The 27,965-nt window shown below is 49.2% G+C and overlaps 1 pseudogene; it reads left to right on the top strand.

Moving 5' to 3' along the window:
- Positions 1-12: 12 nt before the first annotated feature.
- On the top strand, positions 13-27,789 carry LOC136996461 (guanylate-binding protein 1-like; annotated as a pseudogene).
- The last annotated feature ends 176 nt before the right edge of the window (positions 27,790-27,965 follow it).

Genomic DNA, 27,965 nt, shown 5'->3' with positions numbered 1-27,965 from the left:
TTGTCATGAGCAATGGCATCTGAAATCTGCATAGAAGTGCCCATCTGCCTGATTGAGACCACACAGAGGCAGGTGCTGGTGGTGCAGCAGAAGACCCTGCAGGTGCTGTCATAGTTCATGTAGCCTGTGGTGGTGGTGGCCATCACAGGGCTGCACTGCGCTGGCAAGTCCCACCTCATGAACAGGCTGGCTCATGAGCAAACAGGTGAGAGAGGTGGTGAGCTGCACAGGTCCCAGCCCCTGGCAGACAAGATACCTTGGTTTTTCCTGCTCTCTATCTAACACTGCTGAGCCCCTTGCATCCTCTCCACAGGTTTCTCCCTGGGCTTCACCATGCAGGCCCATACCAAAGGTATCTGGATGTGGTGTGTGCCTCAGCCCTGCTGGCCTGGACACACTCTGGTGCTACCGAACACTGAAGGGTGGGGGGATGTGGAGAAGGTGTGGGAGAAGTAGAGACTTCCTTTTGTGGCAACAGAGCACTTTGTGGAAGCTCTCAAGGGCCCAGCCATGTGGCAGGACTCAAGGTGTTCTCATTGCCTGCACTGGTGTGCCAGGAAGAGACAGAGGCTGTGGGGAAGGAGGCTAGTGCAGAGCTAACTGGGTAAAGTCTTCTGGCTGATGAAGTCCTGCCTGGCATCCTTCACCTCTGCCTTTGACTGTCAGAGGCCTCGTTCTGCCTGGCATCCTGGCTGTCTGCAGGCTACTGGAACCAGTCTGTGGCTGGGTCCATGCTGGTTGGTGGAACACCGCCTCTTCCCTCATTCTGGATCATTCATTTCTCTTCCTCTCCTTCTGGATCTTTGATTATTCAGCAGCCATTAGGCTGGTGGGCCCTTTGAACTCTAGTGCCTTGCAGGGATCCCCAGTCTTTTGAACTGGAGCTGTCTCTGTGGTGCTGACAGCCATAGGAGCTAGGAGAAGGTTCATGGGGTTGGCAAGTTGCCAAATTCCTCAGCACTTCCTGGTAGACTTCAGCAGACCAGGAATGGGGAGCTCAGGGAGAACTTTAATAATCAGAAGCTGTGCAACTCGGAGAGTTAAGAGTTGAAGATAAGAGAGCTATAGGAAGACATGGTGATGTCATGTGTGTGGGTGTCTCCACAAAGCTGACCCTGCCATGGCCATGGTTAGGCATTCAGGGCGTGGGCATTTGGGGCTTTGCTCACTCTTAGGGAGCCTTGCACAGAGTTTCTTGGTACGAGCCAAGATTGATCCAGGGCAACACCAAGAATGACGCATGGATCTTTGTGCTAGCTGTACTGCTGTCCAGCACTCTGGTCTATAACAGCAAGGGCACCATTGACCAGCAAGACAAGGACCAGCTGCAGTGTCCTCAGTGGGGCAGCAGCAACAGGGAGGCCCCATCTCCCTGAGCAGTAGCTTAGGGGTTCACACGTCCCAGGTCCTCAAATGGCTGCTTTTTATGGGGAGATCAGAACCTCCTGGTGGTGCCCAGTGACCAGGCTCTGGCTCCTCAGGGATCCTGTGCTCCAGACCTCAGGGCTGAGGCTTTGAGCTCTACTCCTGCTGGTGACTCCAGGCTGTTCTCTGTCCCTGCAGAATCTCCCCTTCTCCTCATTAAATGCTGATGGCTGGGGAGGGTGGCGTTAGGGTTAGGGTTAACCCCTCCCTGCATGAGGATCCAGGGTCTCTGTTTCCTTAGCCAGCACCCCAGCTATGTGACGAAGCTGACGGAGAATGTAAAGGTGAAAGCAACACCTGGGGAGAGTGGAGATGAACTGGAGGATTCCGACAAAGTTTTCTAGTTCTTCCTGACCTTTGTCTGGGCCGTGTGGGACTTCACATTGCAACTGAAGGTGGATGGGAAGGAAATCTCTGAGGATGAGTACCTGGAGAATGCGCTGAAGTTAAAGCCTGGTAGGAGAATGGTGCTGCGCTCAGTGCTGTGCTTCAGGAAGGACAGGATGCATCCAGCTCTGGACACCTGCATTTCAGCGTAAGGCAACAAAAACCCAAACCCTGTGAGCTCGCTCTCTGTCCTATCTCTGCAGGTAGCAGCCAGGAAGCCCATCTCTATAAGCATCCCAGGAATGCATCTGCCACTTCTTCCCAGACGAGAAGTGCTTTGTTTTTGAGCAGACAGCCAGCAAGAGGGACCTGCCACCCTTGGAGGAGTTTCATGACAGTGAGATTCAGCCTGAATTCCAAGAGCAGGTGGTGACATTCTGCAGCCACATCTGGGAGACTTCCACATCCAAAACCATCCCTGGTGGCCACACAGTAGTAATGGGGAACTGTGAGCGTCAGGGTCCAGAGGGTCAGAGCTGGCCGGTGGCTCTTGGGCCTGTGTCTGCAGAAGGTTCAAATGCACGGCCAAATGATGCAGGTGGGAAATGGAAGAGCTTTTCCACTGGCTGCTCTACATGCCTCTTGATGTAGAGCCACATGTCTCCCATTTCCTCTCCCTAGTCTTGCTGCTGTGCCCCTTGGCTGCTGTTGCACACTGAGCATTGTGGCTTCACCCCTCCCAGGTGATCAGAGCTGAGGATGGTCTTTGGGGCACCTTCACTCCTCAGGAAAGGCACTGCGTGAGGGTGGTATGGGGACCAGCATGTGACTGAGTCGCACCTCACAGAGACTAGAGAGTGACAGAGAGCTCCTCATCTACTAGTGACAAACTGCTAGAAAGGCCTCAGCACCACAGGAGTCTGCTACCATGTCCTGGGACCTCTTACCCCTCCCAGAGGATCTGGGTCAGGAGGGACATCTGGAGACTGATACTCACACTTGCTCTGAGCATGGCTAACTTCCCAGTTAGATCATGTTGGTCAGCACTTTGTCCAGACAAGTTCTGAAAGTTTCTGGGCCCCTGCACCACTGCTGCTCCACTCTCATGCTGACAGTTTTTTCCCTAATGCCCAGCTGAAATTTCCCTTGCTGCTACTTGTGCCCTTGTGCCTATTGCACCTTCTCCTTCTGTTCCCCTGGCCTGCTCTGAGCACCTACTTTAGAGTGAGCAGAGATAGGCACTGCTCGTTCCTACCGGGGGTCAGAGGAGGGCACATGGAGACTCAGCTTTACCCAGTGCGGAGGGACTGTGGCAGTGCCCATGGGCTGACAAAAGAGCAGAGCAGGACTGAGGGGAAGTGAGAAGATCTCTGACAGCTCCTCCCCAAACCCCACGTAGGGAATACCTCACTGGAAATCAGTCCTGAAAGAAGACTATGAAGTAGAAGGGAAGGCACTGGTGAGCTGCCCGCTCTTGCACACCTGGACTCTGCCTTTGATCTAGGAGCACTCTAAATAGCGATGCCTGTGGTTTCAGCTCTAGGCACATCCTAGACACCTGCAAGGTTGCCATGAGCTCTCTCCGTCCCAGGAGCCTGGCCCAGCTCAGGAGCAGAGGCACAACCAAAGGTGTGACTTCTTTACCCCACAGGCTTCCTCGAGATGTCCCTGGGGTCTCCAGGGCTGACAGCTCCTGAAAGGCAGTAGAGTTCCTCCTGGGGAATGCACTTTGAAGTAGGCTAAAGTAATCACCTATCTTCCCTCTCTAAACTGTGGAGAGAGCAGTGGAGTCCAGCAGTGTGATTTCTCCTATCAGAGCATTGTTGTCTAAGAGAGAGGAAACTGTCCTCCTCTGGAAATCCCTATTCCTCCCCAGTTATCAGGCAGGACATGCAGAAAGTGATAGGGAGGGGGTTGTTTTCCCATGTAGGGCAGTGATTCAGATGAGTCAACGCAGGTGTCTCTTTTTTGGTTAGAGGCTTTGGGGCAATTCATCTCCCTCCTGTGCATGCCACAGACCCAGAGGAGGTGGGATTCCTCTTCCCTCAGTTAAGGTGCACACAGAATTTGTGTCTGTGTGGGAGCTCCTTGATTAAGCTCCCATTCTAATCCATGGAGATGGAGGGGAGGAATCAGTTGCTCACACACAAAGAGCTGGTGACATCTGAGGTGCCAGAGGTGATCCAAGACATGTTCAAATGTCTTCAAGCTCCTATGGAGCAATTCTAAAAGACCCACATCCTTCTGGAGCATCAGCTATGGCCTAGGAGGGCTGGAGAAGAACTATCCTTGGTGACCTGAAATGACACCAGAGGTGTACATTCAGGACATCTGAGCCTGCTTTAATCAACCAGTCCCTGGCAGCCTGCAGACCTACTCAGCTGACCAAACAGAGGAGCTCACCATAAGGAGAGCGAGGTCTCTCTCTAGGCTCCAACCAACTTGAGCCCAGGTTACTACAAAGCTAAGATGAGTGCCCATCTTTGCATTGCAGAGTCCTAAGCTAACTCAGGGCTCTCATTCGAATGAATAAAAAAGGTCTCTAGTGCTGTGTCAGGGGACTGGGGTGCCCAGCACAACCACAGGAAAATACAGCACAGGAGCTACAGGAAAGCCATGCTCTTTTGGATGGGTGCTGGACAGATTCCCCAGGACATCTCAGAGGGGTGAGATGCCTGTATGCCAGCAACTGAACGCCAACACCATGGTACTGAGGCAAGAATCATCCCATCTGCGTCTGAGGGTGCTGCAGGAATGGGAGAAGCTTCACACCAGCATCTCCACTCGTGCGCCCATGTTCTCAAATCCTGATGGTTCTCCTCTCCCTGAACCTCACTCACCTACCTGATGATGGAAACAGGGAACATGCTAACAGTGATCACAGTGTAGTTGGATTGCTGCCTGTCCACTCTCAGGGATGTTCTCAGCAGGACCTACTCCTTCCTGGAGATTGGCTTCACTTCCATCACAGGCCTCACAGTGCCACTGAGACAGCTCAGGCAGAAAACTCCTCTCCTGGCATGGTTGCACAGCCAAGCCCTGTTTCTGCCTGGCTTTGGGGACTGCAGGGTTTGCTCTCTTAGTGGGAACCTCATTTCATCATGGCATGGTGATCTGCCATTAAGGTCAGCATGTCTCTGCTCTGAAATGGGGCCTTAGCATACACGGGGTCCTTGGCTGTGAGCAACAGTTTTCACCGTGGTAATTCTGTGTTCGGCCCTGGTGCCACAACTAAGGTTCTGCAGCCCACATGTACCCAACTGCACTCAGCCTGGAGCACAGGCAGGAGGAGCTGCAGCTGTGTGTGTGGTCACAGAAGTGCTGGCATTGTGGGAATGACTGATTTGTGATAAGACCACTCACACAGCTTGGGCTGCTTCAGTGGAGGATAGAAGCTCTTCAGGAAAGACAGACAGGAAAGAGGAGGAGGGGAATTGCCCTCTGTGTGAAGGAGCAGCTCAGATGTGTGGAGCTCCTCTATGGGAGAGATGGCAGGCTGGGTGAACACTTGTGGGTGAGGATCAGAGGAGAGGCCAGTAAGGGTGACATTGTGGTAGCAGTTATAAACCACTCCAACAGGGTGAAGAAGTGGACAAAGTGTTCTTTAAGCCACTTCAGTAAGTCTCTGGAACAGTGACCCTGGTTCTTATGGGGGACTTTAATCTCCTTGGCATTCCCTGGAAGGGCAACACAGCAGGGCGCAGACAGTCCAGGAGGTCCCTGGAGGATAGCAGGACAATTTCTTAGCCCAGCTACCATTATGAGTCACCTGGATCTGTACTTGCAAACTCAGAAGAACTGCCTGGAGATGTGACACTCAGTGGCAGCCTTGGCTGCAGTCACCATGAAAACAGTACAGTCTCGGATCCTGAGGGGAATTTAGGATGGAGAGTAGCAGGGTACAGACCATGGACATCAGACAGGCAGACTTCGACTTATTCAGGGCACAGGAATCCTGTGGGAATCCTGTGGGAAGCAGCTCTGACCAGAAAAGGAGCTCAGGCAAGCTGGCAGGTCTTTGAGGAGAGCATCCTTCAAGCACTGTAATGGTCCACTCTGATACTCGGGAAAACAAGCATTCATCTCAGGAGATGGCTTGGCAACACAGGCAGCTCAAGACTGAGCTCCAATGCAAACAAGCAGTACACAGGAGGTGGAAGCAGGGACAGGTTACAGTGGAAGAAATTTAGGGATGCTGTCTGGACATGGCTTTAGGAAAGCCAAACCTCCCCTAGAGCTGACAGTTGCAAGGGACATCACAGGCACCAAGATGAGCTGGTACTGCTTCATTAACAGTAGAAGAATAAACAAGGAAAAAGTGGTCCCGCTTCTGAATGGAGCAGAGAATTTAGTAAGAGTAGATGCAGACAGGTCTGAGCTACTGAATGTCTTCTTTGCCTCACTCTTTGCTGGCAGAGCTTCCCAGGCCTTTGTGCCTAGAGAAAGGACTCAAGGAAGAAAACAACATCCGTTAGTGGATGAGGATCAAGTCAGGGGTTACCTGAGTGAACTCAGCCCTGAAGAGTCCATGGGACCTGAGGGGCTGCATCCAAGGATGCTGAGAGAACAGGCCAAAGTCACAGTGAGGCCACTCTGTATCATCTTTGAAAGGTTGTGGGGATCCTGAGACTGAGGAAAAGCAAAAGTTGTATGCATCTTCAAAAAGGCCGAAAGGAGGAGCCAGGGCTTAGTTCTCCTGTTTAACCTCACTTTCATGAGGACATCCTGTGTGGGCAGTGTCAATGTACTCAACATGATCAATACAAGGCATGGTTCCCCATCCTGAAGTACACATCTAGAATGGGCCAGGTGAAAGGTGGTCTCACCAGAACTCACCCCTTTAGTCCTCAGATGGCATGGACACTGCTGATTTCCCTCTCTAGAGAGTGGATGAGGCTGGATCCACTTCTATGGTGAGAAGCCTTGCCCTGCAGCCACAGGCCTGGGGATATCTCAGATGGTTCTTCTTGGCAGTCCACTGGGTGCCTGCTTTGGTATATTTGGTGCTTTTCCATGACTATTGCTCCCCCCCTCCACACACAGGAGTCATAAAAATGCAAGCATTTCCTAAAAGCTGGTCATAAAGGCCCCTATTAGAGCCAATAGCACATTGTCCCATCCTAAGATCTCTGGAGGGAGTCAGAAAGGTTGTAACAAGCACCAGGAAAATCCAGGAAGCCCTTCTGAAAGGCCAATGGGTCACAGCTGAGAGGCAGCACTAGCCAATGGGACAGAGGGTTGAGGAGAAGGCAGTGAGAAAGGCACTCAGTACAGCTTCAGTAAATCTTCACACACATGTTTGAGCCCAGACAATTAAAGGAGGTGATGTGTGTGGGCAGAGGGGGAGGAGCTGAGTGCTGGGTGCATGGCAGGGCTGAAGGCTCTCACCATATCAGGGATGATAGAGACATTTCCATTTTGTGTGTATGCCTTAGCCTGGGAGATGGGGAATGCATGCTGCTGGGGCACGGGTGGACAGAGCTCAATCATGACCACAGAGCTGACCCTTCTCTGGAGGATGTGTGAATCTCCTGGAGTGAGGTCCCTCTATGGCAGGCAGAGCAGGAACATTACTGGACACATAGGAGTGCAGGGAAAGAGCTGTGTGCGTGTAGGAGTGTGGCTGATGCAGGCAGGATGGAGAACACAGAGAGCATGCCATGGTCATGTTTAACGGAAACGCAGCTGGGATTTTAGGCCAGCACAAGAACAAGGATGTGCAATTCACTGCACAGGACGCAAGCACGTTTGGGAGTGGGATATCTTAGGTGAGTGAGGAGCTCTAGCAGGTCTTTGAAAGAAGCCAGGTGGCTTGCTGGGCACCTCAGGCATCAGCAAAATCACAGGAGCCCATAGCTTTGCTTTTCAAGCAACACCCAGTGAGTATGGAGAGACATGAGTGGAACTAGGGAGAGTGAAGCAGGTCAAAGCAAGGTGGGGAAACAGAGAGTGTAGGGAGGGAGAAGGTGGCTAAGGTCTGCAGGCAAAGAGGAGCAGGCATGGGACAGTGGAGGATGTCTGACGGGGACGGTCAGGACTGGTGGCAAGGCTGAAAGTCCCTGACAGAGCTGAGGTCTTTGTCACCTTGCCTATGGCTGCTGTCTCTGCCAGCGAGGCCTACGAGAAGACACCGTTTCCTTACAGCACCAGGGCCTTGTTGCCTGCTCACCCCTCAGGGAGCCCGGGAGGTGTTGTACCGTTGTCCTACACTTGGCATCACCCCTCCTACCCACCCCAGGAAGAGCCCTGAGCAACGTGTGAGGGAAAGGATCACCCTTCTGCAGGGCTGGACTTTTGTGCTTGACCGTTTTTGCTTGATAAAACACATCAAGAGCTTATTTGGAATTGAGGCCTCCTGTACATTCCTTTGACTAACTGTAACTGGTGCCTCTGATTTTCTACGCTAACCAGCCCCCAGGGAAGGGCACCTCAACTTGTGGTTCCCATTAACAGCTTTGTTGGTAATGGCCCTCTGTGGGACCCATTAACGCGCTAAGAAACCTTTGAGTTTGCTTCTGGCTTTAACTTCTTGAGACATTGGTTCAATCTCCTTTCAGTGTCTGCACGAATGCACCAGAGGGCTCATTAAACACAAAAAGTACCCTAAGGAGCAGTGTTTCTTCCCATAACTCTCTTCAAGTTTTCAAGCATCATGTGGCTAACTGGAGAGATTTCAGGAATGTAGCTGAAAAAGGACGGTTTCAATGAGCACCTAATAAAAAAGAATCCTTGTTTATTTTTTTCTTTTTTAAATTGTCTTCATTTTTCAGCTTAGCAAAAAAGTTTTATCAACATTCTATACCTGATGTTGATTCAGATTGTCTCCTAATGAAGTTCAGGCATGTAGGAAAAGGAGGATACTTGTGGTCAGACGCTGCACAGACAATCTTCTCCCCCACACCCCCAGCCCCACCATTTCTCTTCTCAGCCACCTGGGACTCACATAACTCTTTTTCATATCTAACCTTTTTCCACTGAAGCCTGTAGCTGAATGTTACAGCTCATATTCATCAATTCCCACCTGCTTTATTTAGAGAACTACCTACAAACAGACATGGAAAGATTTGTCTTGACTGTGAAAAAGAGAAAACATGACACAGTTTAATTAAAAAAAAATACATTCCTCAACTGTACATTAAGACCAAGTTGTCTCCACTGGAGGCCACTTTCCACAGGGAATAACCTTGCTGGAAGTATTTCAGATAAAGAGATAGAAAAGGATAGCTATAGACACAGGTAAGGAGTTGGCTAATGAGACAATTAAACAAACTACTGAAAGAGGAGGCAAGCTTTAAAATCCTTGTAGTTCAAAGCAGCAGCTGGGTAGCTGATAGGTGTCTGAATGAACAAGGAATAACGGGAGGAGGAAAACTGAATGGACAATACGTAATGGGTATGTCCAGGTAGTCTTCTGAAGAGATGACTTCAGAAATGGTTGATTTAATAAGGATGTGCAGAAATACAGGAAAGATTCTTGAGATTAAATACACAATAGAATAGACAGAGCAGTAGTAACGCAAGTCCTGGGGAAGATGAATATCTCTTCTCCTGAGGTTAACATGCTTCTTCCTGGAAATTCCCAGTTTGGCACTATAGGAAAACATTAACATTTTATTAAAATTATTCAAGGATTTCAGGTACTAAAATGTGTCTTTTTTTTTTTTTAATGTTGAAGCATATTCTTCAACTTTCCAGGCAGAGCTCAGTTTCCTAAACATTAAGCATCTAGTGTCAATTTTAGAGGCGCCTGTGTTTCTGAGGTGTTTCCCTGGGACTGGCAGCTATCACGCAGGACCTAGGGGAGACCAGAGCCCCTCTGGAGCTGAAGCTGGAGGCTGGCAGAGGGTACCAGGGTGTCTATAGTGGCACCAAGATGTCTCTGTTTCTGTAACTGAATCCCACCCCAATTTTGAAAATCGTTTTCCTTTACAAACAAAAACATTACAATGCCCCAAAGTCCAACATATTAAAACAGAACAAAAGGAGGATGATAAGAACACATGCAAAAAATATTTAAAAGGGAAAGTATAATAAAACGTCTTGTTTGCATCATATTTTTTTTCTTAATTTCTTTGCTGTTTCATTTTTTATTGCCATTTTCTATACATCTGGCCTACACCATTGCAAACCTGTTTTTGCATCATGCATAGAGCCCGGCTGCTGTCTGGGAAGATCCAGGTGGGGATCAAAGAATGCAGAACGATATTAATACCAAAGTCCGCAGATCCAGTGAAACATCTGTATATTAATAATTGGTGACCCATTGCCATCAGGCTGATTATCTTGAGGCTCTTTTCAAGACTCCTAACAGCCCAACTGAGGAGTGTATGTATGATTAATAGCCGCCAGAGGGGCTTTATATCAGCGTCAGGTTGTTCGGAAGATCTGGAAGTGCTCCAGATCCTGATAAAGTATGCAAAAAGAGAACATAAAGCCCTGGGGGTGGTCTTTGTGGATCTGACAAAGGCCATCGATTCAGTTAGACATATTTTCATGCTCTGAAACAAAGAGGCATTGATGGTCATGTAACAGGCATCATCGCTGATATGCGTGATAACACCACAACTCAGCTGGAGGAGAGGGGAAAGCAGTCAGAGATGATAGAGGTCCTCACTGCAGTGGAGCAAGGAGATCCAGTGTCCTCAGCGTTCTTCAATTTATCAGTAGCCCCGCTGTTATGTAGGTTGGAGAAGATCAGGAATGGATTTAAGCATGGCAGAAAAAGTGTTACATTGTTGGTGTTTGCAGATGATCTAGTCGTATTGAGTGACTCTTGTGATGGGATGCAGGGAAATATGGTGGGATTCTGCCAACTGACAGGGCTGAGGTTGCAGGCTGAGAAATGTCACGGGTTCTTTATAAGGCCCACAGAAGATTCTGTTACCATCAATGGCTGTGACCCATGGAAGGTGAATGGCTCTAATCTAAATATGATGGAGCCGGGCAGCTCTCAGAGATATTTGGGCCTGGGGCTGGACCCATGGATTGGTCCTTCCAAGCCAGAGCTGCAAGAGGAGCTTGATAAGCTTTGAAACCACTGCAGAGTGATGAAGTCCTGAAGAGGCATGCCATCCTGAGGCTGTTATATGCAGCAGATCATCCTGGTGCAAATGCCTCATACCCCCAATCCTTTGACTGGGACATAAGAACGGTGGTGAAGAGCTGGCTTCATCTACCTTCCAGCATGCGTGCCTCTATTCTTTAATCCAGCATGAGAGAGAGCGGCTTGGGGATGGCACCCTGGCGAGCCAGATTCTGAATATACAGGCTCATTGGTTGCATTGTATCACCCACTCCCAAGATGACATTATCAGAATAATTGTTCCAGAAGAAGGTATTCAGAGAGAATTTTGTGTCTGTGGATTGCCGCGGGAGGTCGAGTAGATAAATATGATCAACAACAAATAGATTAGCTGTTAGAGTAATCCTGGCCACATTGGAAGAGGGGGAGGTAGCATGCAAATGGGAGACGTCTGTTCCAAAGGTCATCTTCCCTAACCTGAATAGGTGGAGAAAACACAGATTTGAAAATTGGATAAATCTGCACAGTCAAGGCCATGGTGTCAAGAATTCTGTCAACGACAACATCAGTAATGATTGGTTGGTGCATTATAGGTGAATTCCTCACAGGAAAATTTTGATGGTGTTACTAGTCCAGGCCAATGTCTACCCAGCTAGGGAGTGCTTGGCCAGAGCTTTAGGGGAAGGGTCCAGGAGAAGATGCAGGCATTGTCCTGTTGAATGGGAAACGTGCTCCCATAGTATTGGTTACTGTCCTGCAGTCCAAGATGCCCAGATCAAGAGGCAGAACATCTTGTACAGGATGATGTCTAATGAGGCTAAGAGGACAGGTTGGGTGGTGTTTCTGGAACCTAACGTGAGGGATAAAAATGATGAGCTCTTTAAGGCAAGTTTGGTAATGGTAAAAGGGTCTTGGACATGGGCAGTGGATGTATCAGTCCATTTTGAAAGTATTTTGTCATCTTTAGGGGATGCAGCGATGGAAAAAGTGTGGAAATATCAGCACTTGAAGGAGCAGGTGATGGAACTCACCAGTGCCATTGATGTTGGATTCCTGGGATTCCCGGTTAGTGCTCGAGGAAAGTGGTATAAATGTAGTTTGGGTTCTCCAATGGCCAACAAAAGAGGATTGCAAGGTTCTTCAGCAGAAGGGCTTTCCTTTCCTCAGTAGATGTTATCCACAGTTTTGCCAGCCTAGGTAAGGCTGACAACATAGAATTGGGCAAATATCATAAAAGTGACGTTCTTTAGAAGTTCTTCTCTCCGAAGGCAACAGTAAAATGCTTCACACAGATGACGTGTCTGCTCAGCCTTCTGGAATCCCAGGTTCTGTTTTGCCTTGACTCTGGTGGTGGATCAAGGAGCTAGTGGGGCATAAAATCTTGTCCCAGATGACGAGTTTGCCAGAGTTGCCTTTGGTGGACGAGTTGCCTTTAAGTTCAATTTGAAAAAGGTACCACTTTGGTTGCTGTTCAGTAAATAGCCAAATGCCTTGTCGTCTACTTAGTGACATGCATGAATGGATGAATGAGATTCCCACTGTCCCTACCTACTCTCTAGTGAAACCACAGCCAAGGGAAAGAGCTTGATGGAATCAGTGGGGAAAGAAGACCTGGTTGAGCTTGACTCTAGTCTGGCGCTGCGAAGAAACATGAGAGATACAGAATAAGTGGAAGGCCCTGTACATGCACGCGACCCATGACACGACCCAGCTGCTGGTGAAATACCTCTACTCTGATAGTTTTTTTCACTTCCCTAGTGAGTTGGGGAGTGGGGGGAGTGAGCCCTGTCAGGTTCTCACTTCTGGCACCAAGTGCCCAGTGCATGCTGGGCATGACCTGCTCCAGGGACCGGAAAAAAGCTCGTGGGTCTGGGTGGGCCAACTGGCCCCATGGGGGTGCCTTGGGCTGCCGATCAGCCTGGGGTCAGGGATTCTTCCTCAGTCCCAAGTGACACACAGATCCCAAAGTGAAGGAAGAACTGGTTGACCAGCTTCAAGCTGGACTTGGAAGACAGCTCGAAGGCTCTGGGGTTTGAAGGAGGCAGGTGGGTCTTAGGGTTGTAGGGATTCCTCTTATTGCTTAGTCTTCAGGTATCAGGTGAGGCTTTCTGATTTGCAGTTAGCGCTCAGGTTAGCCTCTCCCCTCTCCCCTCATCTGCACAGGCTTGACCTCCAAAGGGGTGTAGGTTTCTGAGGTCTTCTTGGGTGTAATCATTAGAACATTCCCTTACTGCTTCTTGAGCTTCCTTCAAAAGATGAAGTTGTGCTGTGTTTCAATGTAGTCTTCACTTCTGCTGTCTCATGAAACGCATCCAAAGCCCTTCCTTGGCCTTGTTCATCACAGAAATGTGACTGCTAGGCTCTGCTGAGAGAGGAAATGATTCCTTCTAGCTTGCTGACCACTGAGCTCCTTGGCCATAGTCAGCTCTGGAGGCTGTGTTTTGGGGAACAGCCTCATGTCTCTGCTGTATTGCTCTGCAAAGGTCTCTCTTCCTTTGCTGAAAGCCAACCCTCTGAAGCGTGGGACTCCCATTTCTTCAGATGGCATCAGGAGAAAGGAGTGTGGCCAGTGTCCACAGCAGCAATGTGCAGAAGAGGCAGAGGCTGGAGTTGCCATCTGAAGAGTGAGCACACAGGTAAGAGGAAACTTGTCCTGAGCTGATGGTTGTGGATCCAAATGGGAACCTGGGTGTACAGGGGCTGGAGAGGGGCGAGGCTGTGGGGTCAAAGACATAGAGTGTGAGAGATTTGTCACTGCTGTTGACACACCCTTCTGCATTCACACAGACGTATGCACACCCACACATACAAACACAGACAAGGAAATGTGTGAGTGTGCTCACAACTGCACGCACACAGACACTCCTGTAAAGACATGCTATCACATACACATGCACACACTTGCACAAACACTGATGCCCCCACAAGAAATGGGTACACACATGCAGACATGTATGCAGGTTTGAGTGCATGAATGTGCACAGACTCATGCACATGGAGGTGCATGCATTTGCTCAAACACATGCAAGCCCTCCACACTGTGTGTACAGGCATACACATTCCCCTACCCGCCCCCCCCCATGCATGTACAGAGCTGTGTCTATGAGTGCAAGCATGTGTACTGGTGTGCACACACTCAGATATACCTGCCAGCCAGATACACACGCCTGCACTCAGCATATGCACAAACTCCCCAACTCATTTGTGGGCACCAATACGCACATGAAGCCAGATGTGATCTCACATGAAGGCAAGCGTATACACGCATGCACACCTGTGCCTGCAGGCATGCACAAATAAACATCATAGCCAAAACACAGCAACATGCATGGATTCTTCACCACCTGTCCATGTCCTAAAGCCCCTTGGCCAGGAGGATCATAAAACAGAGTGATTAGTAAAAGAGGGGTTGAGAAGCAGACTTTGCAGGACTCCATCAGACTATCTCGGTCTGGGGGGCTTCTTCCTCTTTTTTTTTGTTTAATTAATTAATTTATAAATTTATTTATTTGTTTGTTTTCATGCAGGAAATTTTGCCCATTTGGTGTCTTTGAAATCCATTTCAGAGCACTTCCTGAGCTTCTGTACACACCACAGTTCCTCCAAGCCCTGCTCTTGGGCAGACTTTTATCAGGTTGCTTGTGGTCTCACCAGGTGCCCTTCCAAATGTTCTGTTTGCTCTGAAAATTGCATTTCCAAGCAGCTTGGAGAGAGGATGTCACTGGATGTCTCTCAGCATCCTGGCTGTTGTCTTTGCTCGGTGCCTCTTGCATCGCCTGAGACCTGTGACCCTTTAAACCGCATGAAGGATGTTTCCAAAACGACTCCCTAAGTTTTAGCTGGTTTGCTTTTCAGTGCCTTGAAGGAAGGTGAAAGACCAGTCCTACCACTTGTCTTTGCTATAATGCTTCTCATAGCCCCGGATGAACAGTTCCTAAATACCGGCTCTGTTGGTGCCACCACTTTAGATGCTCTTGCCTAAGTCCTTCTATCCCTCTCAAACTGTCAGTGCATGAAATAGGATAACGCTTGCTCACCCTCATGCACGGAAGATTAGTTAAGTTCATTCCATGTTTGGGAAGGGATTAAACTTCTGGCTGTTGGAAGGATTCCCACTCTGACCCAGACCCGAAGGTCTTGCTTTGTAGTCTTCAGTTTCATAATCATTCCTGCCATGAAATCATCCTCTTAGAAAGTGTTACCAGTAATTATTTCCAGGCCTTTCTCCAATTCCTAAGTTTCATAGGGTTGTTCTAGGTAATACGTAGACAAAAGAGAATCCTCTTTTGGGGTACTAAATTGTACCTAATGGATGTTTTGTTGTGCTATGACCATTGTGAGGTCACAACATCAGTCAGCAAAGCTGTTCGGCAGCTAGACCAGCTTTGGGGTAGAAGGAGATGCAAGCAGTAACAGCCGTCTGGCCGGGCTGTTCATAATGAGGCCTCTGCTGTCTCAGCAACTGTTGTGCCAAGAGCAATCTTATGGGGTGCTGACTGGGAGCTCGCTTTTGTCTCAGGGCTGCTGTGCCAGCAGTCTGCAAGCAGGTGTGCAGGCTTCGTGGGCTTAGTCAGAGGTGCCACCCAATAGAGAAGACAACTTCACCTTAGGCGAGAGGACGATACAGGTTGCCATATGGCAGATGTGTGGATCCTGAGTCTGCAGACTGAGGCGTTGTGAGGTCACCACTGCTGATGAAACCTATGCCAGAAAATCAACATTACCACGTCAATTCTTTGTCAGCAGCTGACTGGCCCTCACCTGACACATTGCTGTGAAGGTCCCTGTGAGGTCACTTGTGCCTGAACAGCAGATGGGCCAGCAAAAGGCGTGTGATTTGGGAGCTTCTGGTGAGGTCACTTCTGCCTCAGAGCTGATATGCCAGCAGCAGGTGCATGGATGGGTAATTGATTGTGAGGTCTTTCCTATCTGAGCAGCTGATAGGCTAGCAGAAGGCCCATGGCTTGAGAGCTCATTGTGAGGTCACTTCTCTTTCAGCACCTTATAGGCCAGAAGGTGACCATGCCTAGGAAGTTTACTTTGAGCTCACTTCTGTCCCATCATCTGATAGGCCGGCAGTGGCAAATGGCTGTGGCATCTATTGTGAGGTCACCTCTTTCTAAGCAGGTGCTAGGCCAGCAGCAGGCACGTGGCTGGGGGGCTCCTTCTGAGGTCAGTTCTGTCTCTGCAGCTGGAAGCCAGAAGCAGACAGACAGCTGGGAAGGTGGTTGGGAAGGTGCTTGTATCTGAACAGCTGATAGGCCAACAGCAGGCACATGGCTTGGAAAGTGAGCATGACATCATTCATTTCTCAGCAGCTGATAGGCCAGAGGCATGCCTATGTGGTTGGAAACCTGAAGGCAAGGTCACTATGTTAACATCCTGTATTAGACCAGCGGATACAAGGTGGCTTGGGAGCATATGTTCAGGTTCTGCCTCAGCAGCTGATGGGCAAGCTGCAGGCACATGGCTGAGAAGGTGATTGTGAAGTCACTTCTCTCTGAGCAGCTGGTGGGCCAGTCAGCAGGCAGATGGCTGGGGAGCTTATTGTGATGTCACTTCTGTCTCACCAAGTGATAGGTGGCAGAAGTCAGATGGGGGGGGGGACTTATTTTGAGGTCACTCCTGTCTCAGCAGCTGATGGGTCAGCAGCAGGTACGTAGTTTGGAAGTGGATTGTGAGGTCGCTTCTGGCTGGGCAGCTGGAAGGTCACCTTTGTCTCAGCAGTTGACAGGGTAGCAGGAGGCAAGTGGCTGAGGAGACGGTTTTGAGGTCACTTCTGCCTCAGCAGTTGACAGGTGAGCAGCAGGCACATAGCTGGGATGCTGCAAGGGGCGAGTGGAGGAGATCGTAGAGAGAGATGAGAAAGGAGGGAGGGGGATATAAGGAGAATAAGGAAGGAAAGGGAGGAGAGACTGCATGAGAGAAGGATGCAGTGGAAGGGACAAGAGAAGGAGATATAAGACAAGGAAGAAAAGCAAGGAGGAGAAAAAAGGAGTAGGAGAGGAGAAAAACTGACCTTTTTCCTGAAGGAAGCATAAAGGGGACCAGAGAGGCAACACTTTCCCCCTGCAACCTCCTTCCTGCCAGCCTGGGCTGGGTGAGAGCAGTGGGGTGGAGCTGCCCCCAGAGCCAGGGCATTAGGGAGCAAGATCTCGGGACACCCTGACAGTGCTATTAATCATTCTGAATTATTTGCTATGCAGTTTCTACACTTAGTAAGAAGGGCCTAGTGTGAAGGGAATTTTGGAGAAGAGTTCAGAGAGGCACCTTCATCTTTTAGCAGTAGAAAGCTTTGCTGACTTTGTGAGCAATGAGATAATTTCTTTGGAATCATCTCACACGTCTCTCTCACTGCCACAGAGCCCAGAGACAAGCAATTCAGTCATATCAAATGGAAAAAAAAAAAACAAAAAAAAACCACACTTTTTTTTTTCAGATCCGTTCTTGCAATGGCGTCATGTTTCCAATGTGAGTATGTTTTCCTCTGTAGCACTCAGCTGACTAAGATACCAGCTTCTCAGCTTGTGTTTGTTAGCACTGTCTTGCCAGGCGTTGTCTACCTGCGGAGTTCTTTTTGAAAATAAGTATTCAAGCAAATGGTTCCCCCTTAATTCCGCATTTGCTCTTCCTTATTTTGGACTCTGTGTGTCTTTCCATGGTGTAATGTGGAAGAATCGCTGTGTTTTACATTCCCAGCCTACCCTCCCTCGAATTAGACAGAGCTGATTTAAGTATAAAGGACTGAAGCTCTCATCCTCTGTAAAGTTCCACTTGCTTCTCTTTCTTTTGGGTGAGATAGCAAAAAATAAAAATCAGAATGTGAGAATTGCTGATGTTTCCTTTGTGCTGTAACGTACAAGGAAAGCCTCTCTCAGAAGGTAGACCAAAGGTCACGTCCTACAAGTCATCAGGTTTTGACATTTCCGTGTCTTTTGTGAGGCTCCAATAAATAAAATGCCTCCTAAAGGCCTCCTTCCTCTGTCAAAGTTGCACAGAAGGAGACAAAATGGATTTCTGTGTTGAGTAGATTCTGCAGAGCTCGGTCTGGAGTCCGGTAATGCTGAATAATTCCATTAATGGCCTAAGGGATGGAGCTGATGTTTCACATATGTACTGACACTAATGTGGAAGAGTCTGAAAATGAGCTGGAGGGCAAGACCAGAATTCAGAATGATCTCGACAAGCTGGCAAAAAGTGATTTTGGCAAAGAAAAAAGACTGGTCCATTCTCCATGGACACTATGAGTGAGAGATGAGAGATGGCCTTAAACGGCAGCGAGGAGGATTTGTGTTGCAAAAAAACTTCCTCACAGGAAGGATGGCAGAGAACTGGGACAGGCTGATGAAAACTCTTCTGCCTCTGCAGGTGCTGACGTTGTTTAATGTGTAACTTGGTTTCCTGATGTAATGCTTGAGGATGCTGCATGTTCTGCTTGTGAAAACAGTGGAAACTTCCAAATAAACTTTTTCAAGCCTTTTTTTATGGAAACTTTCATAAACGATAGAATTTCCAGAAGCTGTAAAATGTCACTGTGTCCAATTATTCCTGCAAACTGCAGAGGGAAGATGGTGCCCTTTATTCAGACTCTGTCTTCTTGTTCTCAGGTTAGAGCCTGAGACACCACCTAGAAACCCAGTCAAAAAAATCTGTGACTTTCTTTATAAAGCCTCAACAAGAAAAGAAATTTGGACAAAAGATCGATGAGTTCCTGAACAGAAAAGGTAATGTAACTGCTGACTCCTGACAGAGGTTTCTATGCATTTTTTTTGTCCTTACTGCTAAGTGATGAGAGCCAAGTTTAAAATGTGATGTCTGGGATAGTAGGCTGCACCTCTTATGTCTCTATTTCCCCTTTGTGGCATCTCGAGTGACTGGTTATGGAGCAAGATCTCGGGCACCCTGACACTCCAAATTGCAGTTGAGACCTCTGGGCTGTAGCTTGCCGCTGGACTCCGCTACCTGGTGTCCGTTGCAGACTGCTCTTTCATTTTATGAATTTGTGCAACGGGGTATAGCAGCACTCTGAATATCAAATTCTGCCTGGAGTTGTATGCACTGGATGGGTTTGCATAGCTCTGTTTCAATTTGAATAGAAAAATTCCTAGAGATGATGGTGAGAAGACCTCGGACATTTGCCAAATGTCATTTCTTTTAGAAAGTTGGGAATTCTGACCCTTCTTTCTTAAGTACTCATAACCATCTCAAAAATAACGCCATTGAGTGGAAGGTGCCAAAATAGCAAATGTGTGTGTATGAGACCACTGGAGAGATCCAAGAATCTCTTCCCTTCCTGTGAAATTATTCCCCAAACAGAAACTCTTCCAGGGCACTGACATCTCCCTACCAGCCCCTCTTTTCAGCACACAGACTAGATAAAGCAGCAAGGGAAAAAGTACTGTAGGGGATAACATTGCAGAAATTCAGAGTTGGACAAGATCCAGTATGAGAAAGGGCCTAGGACCTGGAAAACAGGATGCAAAGTGAATGCAGTTTCCTGCCTCAGATGTGGTTATCATGTAACCGAGCACAGGTGCAGGTCATTCTTGCTGAATCTGTCACAAAGATGCTGGTGTGAAGAATCCTCTTGCTTCATCCCTGCAGGAAATCCTCCTGCCAAGCATCTCCTTGGGCATGAGAGATATTTTTCCAAGCAGATTTGCTGGGGCCAAGCTGGAGGAAGTGATGGGGCAGAAATGCAAGGAAAAGGAGCCTCCTGCCAGGTGAGGCTTGCAGAGAAATGGGTGAGGGTGACACTGTGCTCTAGTAAATGCTGAGTGAGATGTTTCCTTTGGAGCCAGTGTCTGTATTAGCTCTGAAAGGTTATTTCCGCATGTCCCAGTGACCGATGTGTCCGTTGTGCTTTTCTCCTGACATGACTTCCTCCTTCTCTGACATTGTCCCTCAGTACTAACCCACTTCCCTTCCCGAGTGCAGCAAACAGATGCAGCAGTTTGTGCAGAAGGGCATGCAGAAATGGGCCAGAGACCTTCCTGAAGAAAGCAAGGGGCTGCTCAGCAGTGGTGAGCACTGACTGGAGCAATTACTCCATATATCAGAGGTTTGGGGCTTCAGGAGTGCTGGCGCCTGTCCCCAGTGCCAGGGCAGGTGGAAGCAGTGTCCTTGCCTGCAGGAAGTGTGTGCTGGTTGAGGAGCTATGTCGCCAAGCTGTGTTATGGAAGGAGATGAGCAGCCTGCACAGCTTCTGGGAAGATGCAAAAGTGACTGAAAGGTCTTCTCCAAGACCTTTCCGAGACAAGAGCCTGAACTCTCAGCTGTGGAGCAGGAGGGGAAGCCAGAGGCTGTGCTCAGCAGGGTGGCAAATGGAGATTCCCAAGATGGGGAAGGCTGAAAGCTTGTGACTTCTGGCACCAGGAGGACGGCTCCTTCTCCACCTGCAAGTCTGCAACTGCAGAATAAGTTTGGTGCTCTGGAAGCAGAATAGGGGCTGGGAGCTCTTTCTGAGGAAGCATCAGAGCCAGCTGAGCCTGAAGCACACATCCACACCAAGAAGAAGCAGCAAGTGGAAAACTCCCTCCTACTGGAGACAGAGACCCCATCTGCAAGCTGACCTGCTAACTAGGGAAGTTTGCTGCTTGCCATGGGCTTGGATATGTGGTGTTGCAGAGAGGCTGCTGAGGATCAAGGCTACAGTGAAGGACTTTGGTGTAGTGACCATGAAACAGTGGTGTCCAAGATCCTGAGGGGAGTGAGGAAAGGGAGTAGCAGATTGCAAGTGAGCAGATGGTACCTTATTCAGGAAACTGATAGGTGGGATCCCATGGGAGGCAGCTCTGAAGGGCAAAGGGGTTCAGGGAAGCTGCCAAGTCCTCCAGGACAACCTCCTCCAAGCACAAGAACAGTCCATCCCAGTACTCAGGAAGACAAGCAGAAGCATCAGGAGACCAGGTGGGCAAAACAGGGAACCCATGACTGAACTCCAATGGCAAAAAACAAAACAAAACAAAACAAAACAAACAAAAAAACAGTATATAGGTGGAAGCAGGGTCAGGCTACAAAGGAGGAATTTAGAAACGTTGCCCAGGCATGTAGGAATGGAGCCGCTCAGCTGGTGTTGAGGCTTGCAAGGGATGTCGAGGGCAACAAGAAGCGTTTCTACCTCTACGTTAGTGGTAAAAGGCTGAACAAGGAAAATGTGGGACCGGCGCTGAAAGGGATGGGTGAGCTAGTGAAAATGGACAAGGCTAAGACTGAGGAACTCAATGCCTTCTTTGTCTCAGTCTTCCCTGACCGACCTGGTTGCCATCTGTGATAATATTCGGGGATAAAGAGAGAGCAGTGAATATCATTGACCTCAACTTAGCACGGTGTGATGGTGTGCTCCTCCGCCCCCCGCCACCACTGATGTGCTCTCTCCCCCTCAACCTGACCTCCCTGTAAACAGCACATATGTAGGGGCAAGTAGAGCATGCGCCAACTAAGGCCCATCTAGTATGCAAATGTGACTATGAGTCAATCATCTCCCTCCCATAAATAGGGGGTAGCCCAGAGCCCACTGAGCTTTCCTGCACAGCAGTGGGCTGCACTGCAGAACCTCCTCTTGAGCAGGAATGCCTCTCAAGGTTACTCCTCAAGGTTGAGAGAGATTCCTTACCTGTGACAGATCCTTGGTAAGTGATTAATAGCATGCTGAACTTTTGCAAACTTCGCAAAACTTTCCTGAGTTATAGCTCTGACTAATTGTGCACGTAATTCCTTAGACATAAACAGTTGACCAAGTCTGAGACTAAGACTGGATTCAGCCGCACCTAGGCTCCTCTCTGAAGGAGTTTAGAAAGCAAGGGGATCCAGTCTGAACCTCATGACTCAACGGGAGGGTTCCCTTCACGCTCACCCCTTTAGACATAAACCGTTGACCAAGTCTGGGACTAGGACTGGATCCAGCCGCACCTAGGCTCCTCTGCGAAGGAGTTTAGAAAGCAAGGGGGTCCAGTCTGAACCTCGTGACTCAATGGGAGGGTATTCCATCGTTCATGCATCTGACCCTGTCCTTCATGCAGTAAATAACTGAGTGAGCCTTGCCAGTCAAACCTTGTTAAATCGTTCTTATTCACAACTGAACTTTCTTAAGTTGCTTACTGCAATAAACATAGTGCTGCTTCCCTCTTACAAGCGAAGTGCATCACCCCTTTCGCAACAGGAGCATCACCTCCCTTGACCTGCTGGCAGCACTCTTCCTCATTCACCCCAGGATACCGTTGGCCGCCTTGGCCACAAGGGCATGTTACTGGCTCATGGTTAACTTGTTGTCCATGAGCACTCCCAGGTCCTCCTCTGCAGAGCTGCTTTCCAGCAGGTCAACCCCCAACCTGTACTGGTGCAAGGGGTTATTCTTCCCCAGGTGCATTTGCCTTTGTTGAACTTCATGAGGTTCCTCTCTGCCAAACTCTCCAGCTTGTCCAGGTCTCTCTGAATGGCAGCACAGCCTTCTGGTGTATCAGGAACTGCTCCCAGTTTTGGATCATCAGCCAACTTGCTGAGGGTTCACTCTGTCCCTTCATCCAGGTCATTGATGAAGAAGTTGAACAAGACTGGATCCAGTCCTGACCCCTGGGGGACACTGCTAGCTACAGGCCTCCAACTAGACTCTGCGCCGCTGATCACAACCCTCTGAGCTCTGCCTTTCAGCCAGTTCTCAATCCACCTCACTGTCCACTCATCTAACCCACACTTCCTGAGCTTCCCTATGAGGATGTTATGGGAAACAGTGTCAAAAGCCTTGCTGAAGTCAAGGAAGACAACATCCACTGCTCTCCCCTCATCTACCCAGCCAGTCATTCCATCATAGAAGGCTATCAGATTGGTTAAGCATGATTTCCCCTTTTGGTGAAGCCATGCTGACTACTCCTGATCACCTTCTTTTCCTCCACATGCTTGGAGATGACATCCAGGATGAGCTGCTCCATCACCTTTCCAGGGATGCAGGTGAGGCTGACTGGCCTGTAGTTGCCTGGGTCCTCCTTCTTGCCCTTTTTGAAGACTGGGGTGACATTGGCTTTCTTCCAGTCCTCAGGCACCTCTCCTGTTCTCCATGACCTTTCAAAGATGGTGGAGAGCAGCCTAGCAATGACATCCGCCAGCTCCCTCAGCACTCGTGGGTGCATCCCATCAGGGCCCATGGATTTGTGGGTGTCAAGTTTGCTTAAATGATCTCTAACCCACTCCTCCTCCACCAAGGGAAAGTCTTCCTCTCTCCAGACTTTCTCTCTTGCCTCCAGGGTCTGGGGTTCCTGAGGGCTGGCCCGACCAGTAAAGACTGAAGCAAAGAAGGCATTCAGTAACTCTGCCTTCTCTGCATCCTTTGTCACCAGGGCACCCACCCCATTCAGCAAAGGGCCCACATTTTCCCTAGTCTTCCTCTTGCTACTGATGTATTTGAAGAAGCCCTTCTTGTTCTCCTTGACATCTCTACCAGATTTAATTCCAAATGGGCCTTAGCCTTCCTCGTTGCATCCCTGCATACTCAGACAATGTTCCTATATTCCTCCCAAGTGGCCTGTCCCCCTTTCCACTTTCTGTATACTTCCTCCTTCTGTTTCAGTTTTGCCAGGAGCTCCTTGCTCATCCATGCAGGTCTCCTGCCTCCTTTGCTTGACTTCCTACTCCTAGGGATGCACCGCTCTTGATCTTAGAGGAAGTGATGCTTGACTATTAACCAGCTCTCTTGAACACCCCTTCCTTCTAGGGCCCTAACCCATGGCATTCCTCCAAGTAGGTCCCTGAAGAGGCCAAAGTTTGCTCTCCTGAAGTCCAGGGTTGCGATCCTACCTAGTGCCCTGCTTTCTCCTCGCAGGATCCTGAACTCCACCATCTCATGGTCACTGCAGCCAAGGCTGCCCCCCAACCTTCACATCTTCCACCAGTCCTTCTTTGTTTGTTAGGATAAAGTCCAGCAGCACACACCTCTCCTTGTTGGCTCCTCCACCACCTGTGTCAAGAACTTATCCTCACTGCTCTGCAGGAACCTCCAGGACTGTTTGAGCCTAACTATGTTGTCTCTCCAGCAGATATCAGGGTGGTTGAAGTCCCCCATGAGGACCAGGGCCTGGGATTGTGAAGCTACTTCCGGTTGTGTGTAGAAGGCCACATCAACTTCTTCTTCCTGATCAGGTGGCCTGTAACAAACACCCACGACAGGGTCACCCATGCTAGCCTGCCCTTTAATCCTTACCCATAAGCTCTCAACTCGCTCTTCATCCGCCTCTAGGCACAGCTCAATACATTGCAGTTGCTCTCTCACATAAAGAGCAACTCCACCACCTCACCTTCCTGGCCTGTCTTTCCTAAAAAGCACGTAGCCATCCATGACAGCATTCCAGTCATGCAAGCTATCCCACCATGTCTCTGTAATTGCAATGAGATCATGGCCCTGAAACCACACACAGATCTCTAGTTCTTCCTATTCCCCATGTCACGAGGACCCCACACGTCATGTGGAAACTTCCACCTCTCCTGTTTTCTCTGGCAAGGGAATTCATTCTTTGAATTTCAGAATGCAGTCACATGCTTTAGGACCTTTTTATCACCATTCAAGGACAAGGCAACTTGTTTAGCCAGATGTCCCTCTGGAGTCCCACAGCAATTATGCTGAATTTCAAATTTCAAAATTGGCACGAAGCTTTCTTTGATGGGGAGGGGAATTGGCAATGAGCTGCCCGGGAGCTTTGGCGAGGCAGGGAAAGGACAGCCCCGGAGACAGGGGGTGCATCTTAGTCCCTGATCCCAAGGCAGCTCTCTCCCACAGCTGTGCCATAGCTGTCTGGCTGCAGCTGTGGGCATTGCATCCCAAAGGCGGAGGGGATGTGTGTCTGTGTGAGAGCTCCCACTGTCCCCCCTTTAGAGCACTGCAGGCCTTAGGAAGGGAGGAGGTGCCTTTCCTCATGCTAAAATCCACCTACAAATGGAAAACAAAGATGGTCGGTGACTGGTCAGAGCTGGAGTGGCCAGCCTCTGCCTTGCAATGGGTTTCTCTGCAGGCAGAATGAAGGAAGATGTGTTAAAACTGCCGTGTGCTATCCCACAGTTATTTGCATGGACATAATGGATGAATCTTTCTGTCCAAAACACCATTCATCTCTGTTAGGAAGCTCTGGTGTGAGCAGTGTTGGGATGCTCATGCAGAACTGCCTCATGACAGGCCTTGTGCATTGGGGACCTCTGCAAGGGAAGTCTCTGCTTGAGGTTTCCAAGCCAATTCTTAGTGGAAAGTGGCCAAGCTCTGGAGTGCAACCACCTGGGCACAGAGACAGATAAGCCAATGCGGCCAGAGCTCCTCTCACACCACCCCATGTGTCAACCTCTGTGAGACGCCGTCAACCTCTGTGCAATGCCATCAACCCCTGTGAGATGCCCCCATTGGAAAGGCCAAGGGAAGCCCTGTCCTGCAGGCCTGAGCTCAATGGGGGTCTTGTACCCTCTTGCTGGAGCATCTGGGACTTTTTTAAACTGAATCCAGCAGGATTTGCACAAAACCTGCTGAGCTTTCCGGGGCAGTGCTGGGACTGTCACTCCGGTAGTGCATCCTTGCCCAAAGCTCCTTGTAGCCTGGCTATGCTCACAGCCTGCATCTAGCAGGCTAGTTGGGTAGATCTTCTCTCACCCTCATTCTTCTTTCCTCTTTTCTGAACACCTTTTATTACTGGCCCACCAACCTCTCTTCTTCCAGTGCCTCCAGTCAATACAATAAACTTCCTTTACTGACAATTTTTTGTTGCCCCCAATACCTATAGTCTTTTTTTTTTTAACTTTTTAGGACTATCTATGGCTGTCATGGGAAGTACTCCATTATCCTACTTAAAACACCGTGTAAGTAGTGACAGTTAGTAAGCCAAGCCTCTCCATACCTCTCTAGCACAAGGGGAAACCTACTCTGGTCTCTTTGCTGGGAGCAGCTGCTCCCTGCCAGGGCTCAGCAGCGGCAGAGGAGAGCCAGAGCCCACCACGCGGAGCTGCAGCTGGGCTGGAAATGGTGATGATGCCAGACAGCATGTCGATGGAGCATCACACTTCACCGCCTGGAAGTCCATCAGCTCAGAAGCATCTCAAGTTATAGCTCTTGTGCCACATGCAGCACATGGTGCATGAGTCTTGCAGTAGCAGCTTGGGCAATAGAATTAATGTGATTTTGTTATATGCAAAAGGGGACAGAGTGTGTTTTGCCATGGCTCCAGCTGCCGTGGATCTAGCAAGCCACATTGAGTCAGTGCAATTCCCTCCTCTAAGAAGTGGTGAAGGAGGAACCGAAAGAGGAAGGCAGAGCCGCATCTTCAAATGAAACTTTATTGTCTTATGTATCCATTATTCTGTGTCTCTACAAATGGACATGGGCAGGGCAGGTGCTTTAGTCTGCGAGGGACCCTAGTGGCCACAAGGACTAGATCACTGAGCGTGAAGGGAGACTAAGGCCCTTCACTTGGATGTAGGCTCTGACACTGCAGATTCCCACACCTGGAAAAGTCAGATGCATCTCATCTAGCTGTGCAGGAGACAAAGTCACCTTTCTGTTGTTGATTACATCGAAGTTCTGTCGAGATCTGTAGCAACACCATAAATTGGCACTAGACTTGCTCTAGACTGCCTCTTTTTAGCCTTTTCCAGCAGTTTTTGCATCCTGAGGCAGACTTCAGTGTGATCACACACTGTGAGAAAAACAGCCCCCTTTTGAGGTCTGCGAGGTTGAGGGTTCCCGTGCACTTACAGGATAAAATGGGTAGACAAGAGCTGCCACACAACTTTCCTGAGATCCTTTTGTGTGTGGGTGTGTGGTTTTTTGTTTGTTTGTTTTCCTTTTTGGTATATCATCATCATCATGGTCTCTGTGAAATCAGTGTAGTTGTCTCACATCCTGGATATTAAACCCTAGAAATTTTACCGTTCTGCAAGCTATAGGTGGAATAATAGAAGATCAATGACCTTCACCCAAGATCTGTTTCTTTGTCAGCTGAAAGCACATCTGAATGGCCTCTTCCCTATTGCACTAAAAGCTGTGCGTAAGCATGCCACGTGAGAAGACTAGCCAGTGTGCCTACAGCAGGGCAAGTGTTTTGCACCAGTTCTCAGCCTGATTCACCCGCTGTTCCTCAAGCAGCTGCCCATGCCTCCTCCTTCAGGGCACAGGAGCCCCTGAGACAGCTGAGAGCTGCAGTTGCTCTTGCCTCTGCATGATGCTGAATTTACAGCACGAGAAGTTAAACCAAAACACATCACTGCCAGCACAAGCCAGCTGGAGAATGGGGGACAGGTGGCAGAAGAAATGGTCGATGCAGTGGGACCAGCAGAAGGGTAACTGGAACACAGCGCCGGCCACCAGCAGCGCCAGGAAACCTCCTCCCCCCCCACGAGGCAGCCACTAGCCGAGTACATACTCAGGAGGTCATGACAGTGCTGTAACGCAAGCGGTGACAGATAGCCCATTGCCGTCAGGAGGAAAGAATGCATGAAGCCAAACATAAAGGAGAAATGCATAGCAGCATAAAAAGAGCATAACAGCAACAACATTTTAACAGCACCATCAGATCAGCTTTCAGCAGAGAAAACAGCATCTACATCAGACATAAATTCCTGCCTTTTATCTCCCGCAGGAAATATTGTGAAAACTGATGCTCATTTCTCTAACATTTTTTTATTGGCACAACAATATCACATTTCAGCACCTTGCTGTTGCCTAGGATCTGCAGCCACTGTAGCTGCTCATGAGGCTTTCTGGAGAGGACATGGGTGGGGACACTATTTATTCTGGGAGAGGGGGGGAAATCCACCTCACCTAATTCTGGATGTCCACCATTTATGTGTCTCTACCTGAGCTGTGTCTCTTCTTCTCCTTCTAGAGGGGAACAAGCATTTCGCATGGTGATTCCTCTGATCCCGTCAGTCATTTACCTTCAGAGGAGGTGACTTACATTCCAGGAGTTCCTCTCCCCTTCACTGTCAAAGAGGAGCCCTACATCACCAGATGTGGGGGGATGTCTATGGACAGCGGGGGTGCTGGAAATTAGAGGAGATGCAGTTTGAGGTCATCGTCCCAGCACTGCAGGAATTGCTTCCCTGCACTGTGTTGCCTCATGCCACTCTCCTACATGGACCACACATAAGGGGTGATCTGGATCTCACTGCAAGCAATGAGACTCTAACCCTGGCTGCTCTCGGAGAAAACTCCGGCCCAGGCATCCTC

Source organism: Apteryx mantelli, unplaced genomic scaffold (genome assembly GCF_036417845.1).
Source record: "Apteryx mantelli isolate bAptMan1 unplaced genomic scaffold, bAptMan1.hap1 HAP1_SCAFFOLD_40, whole genome shotgun sequence".
Classification (NCBI taxonomy): Eukaryota; Metazoa; Chordata; class Aves; order Apterygiformes; family Apterygidae; genus Apteryx; species Apteryx mantelli.
Note: the sequence above shows the minus strand (reverse complement) of the source record. Positions and strands in the feature narration are given on the sequence as shown.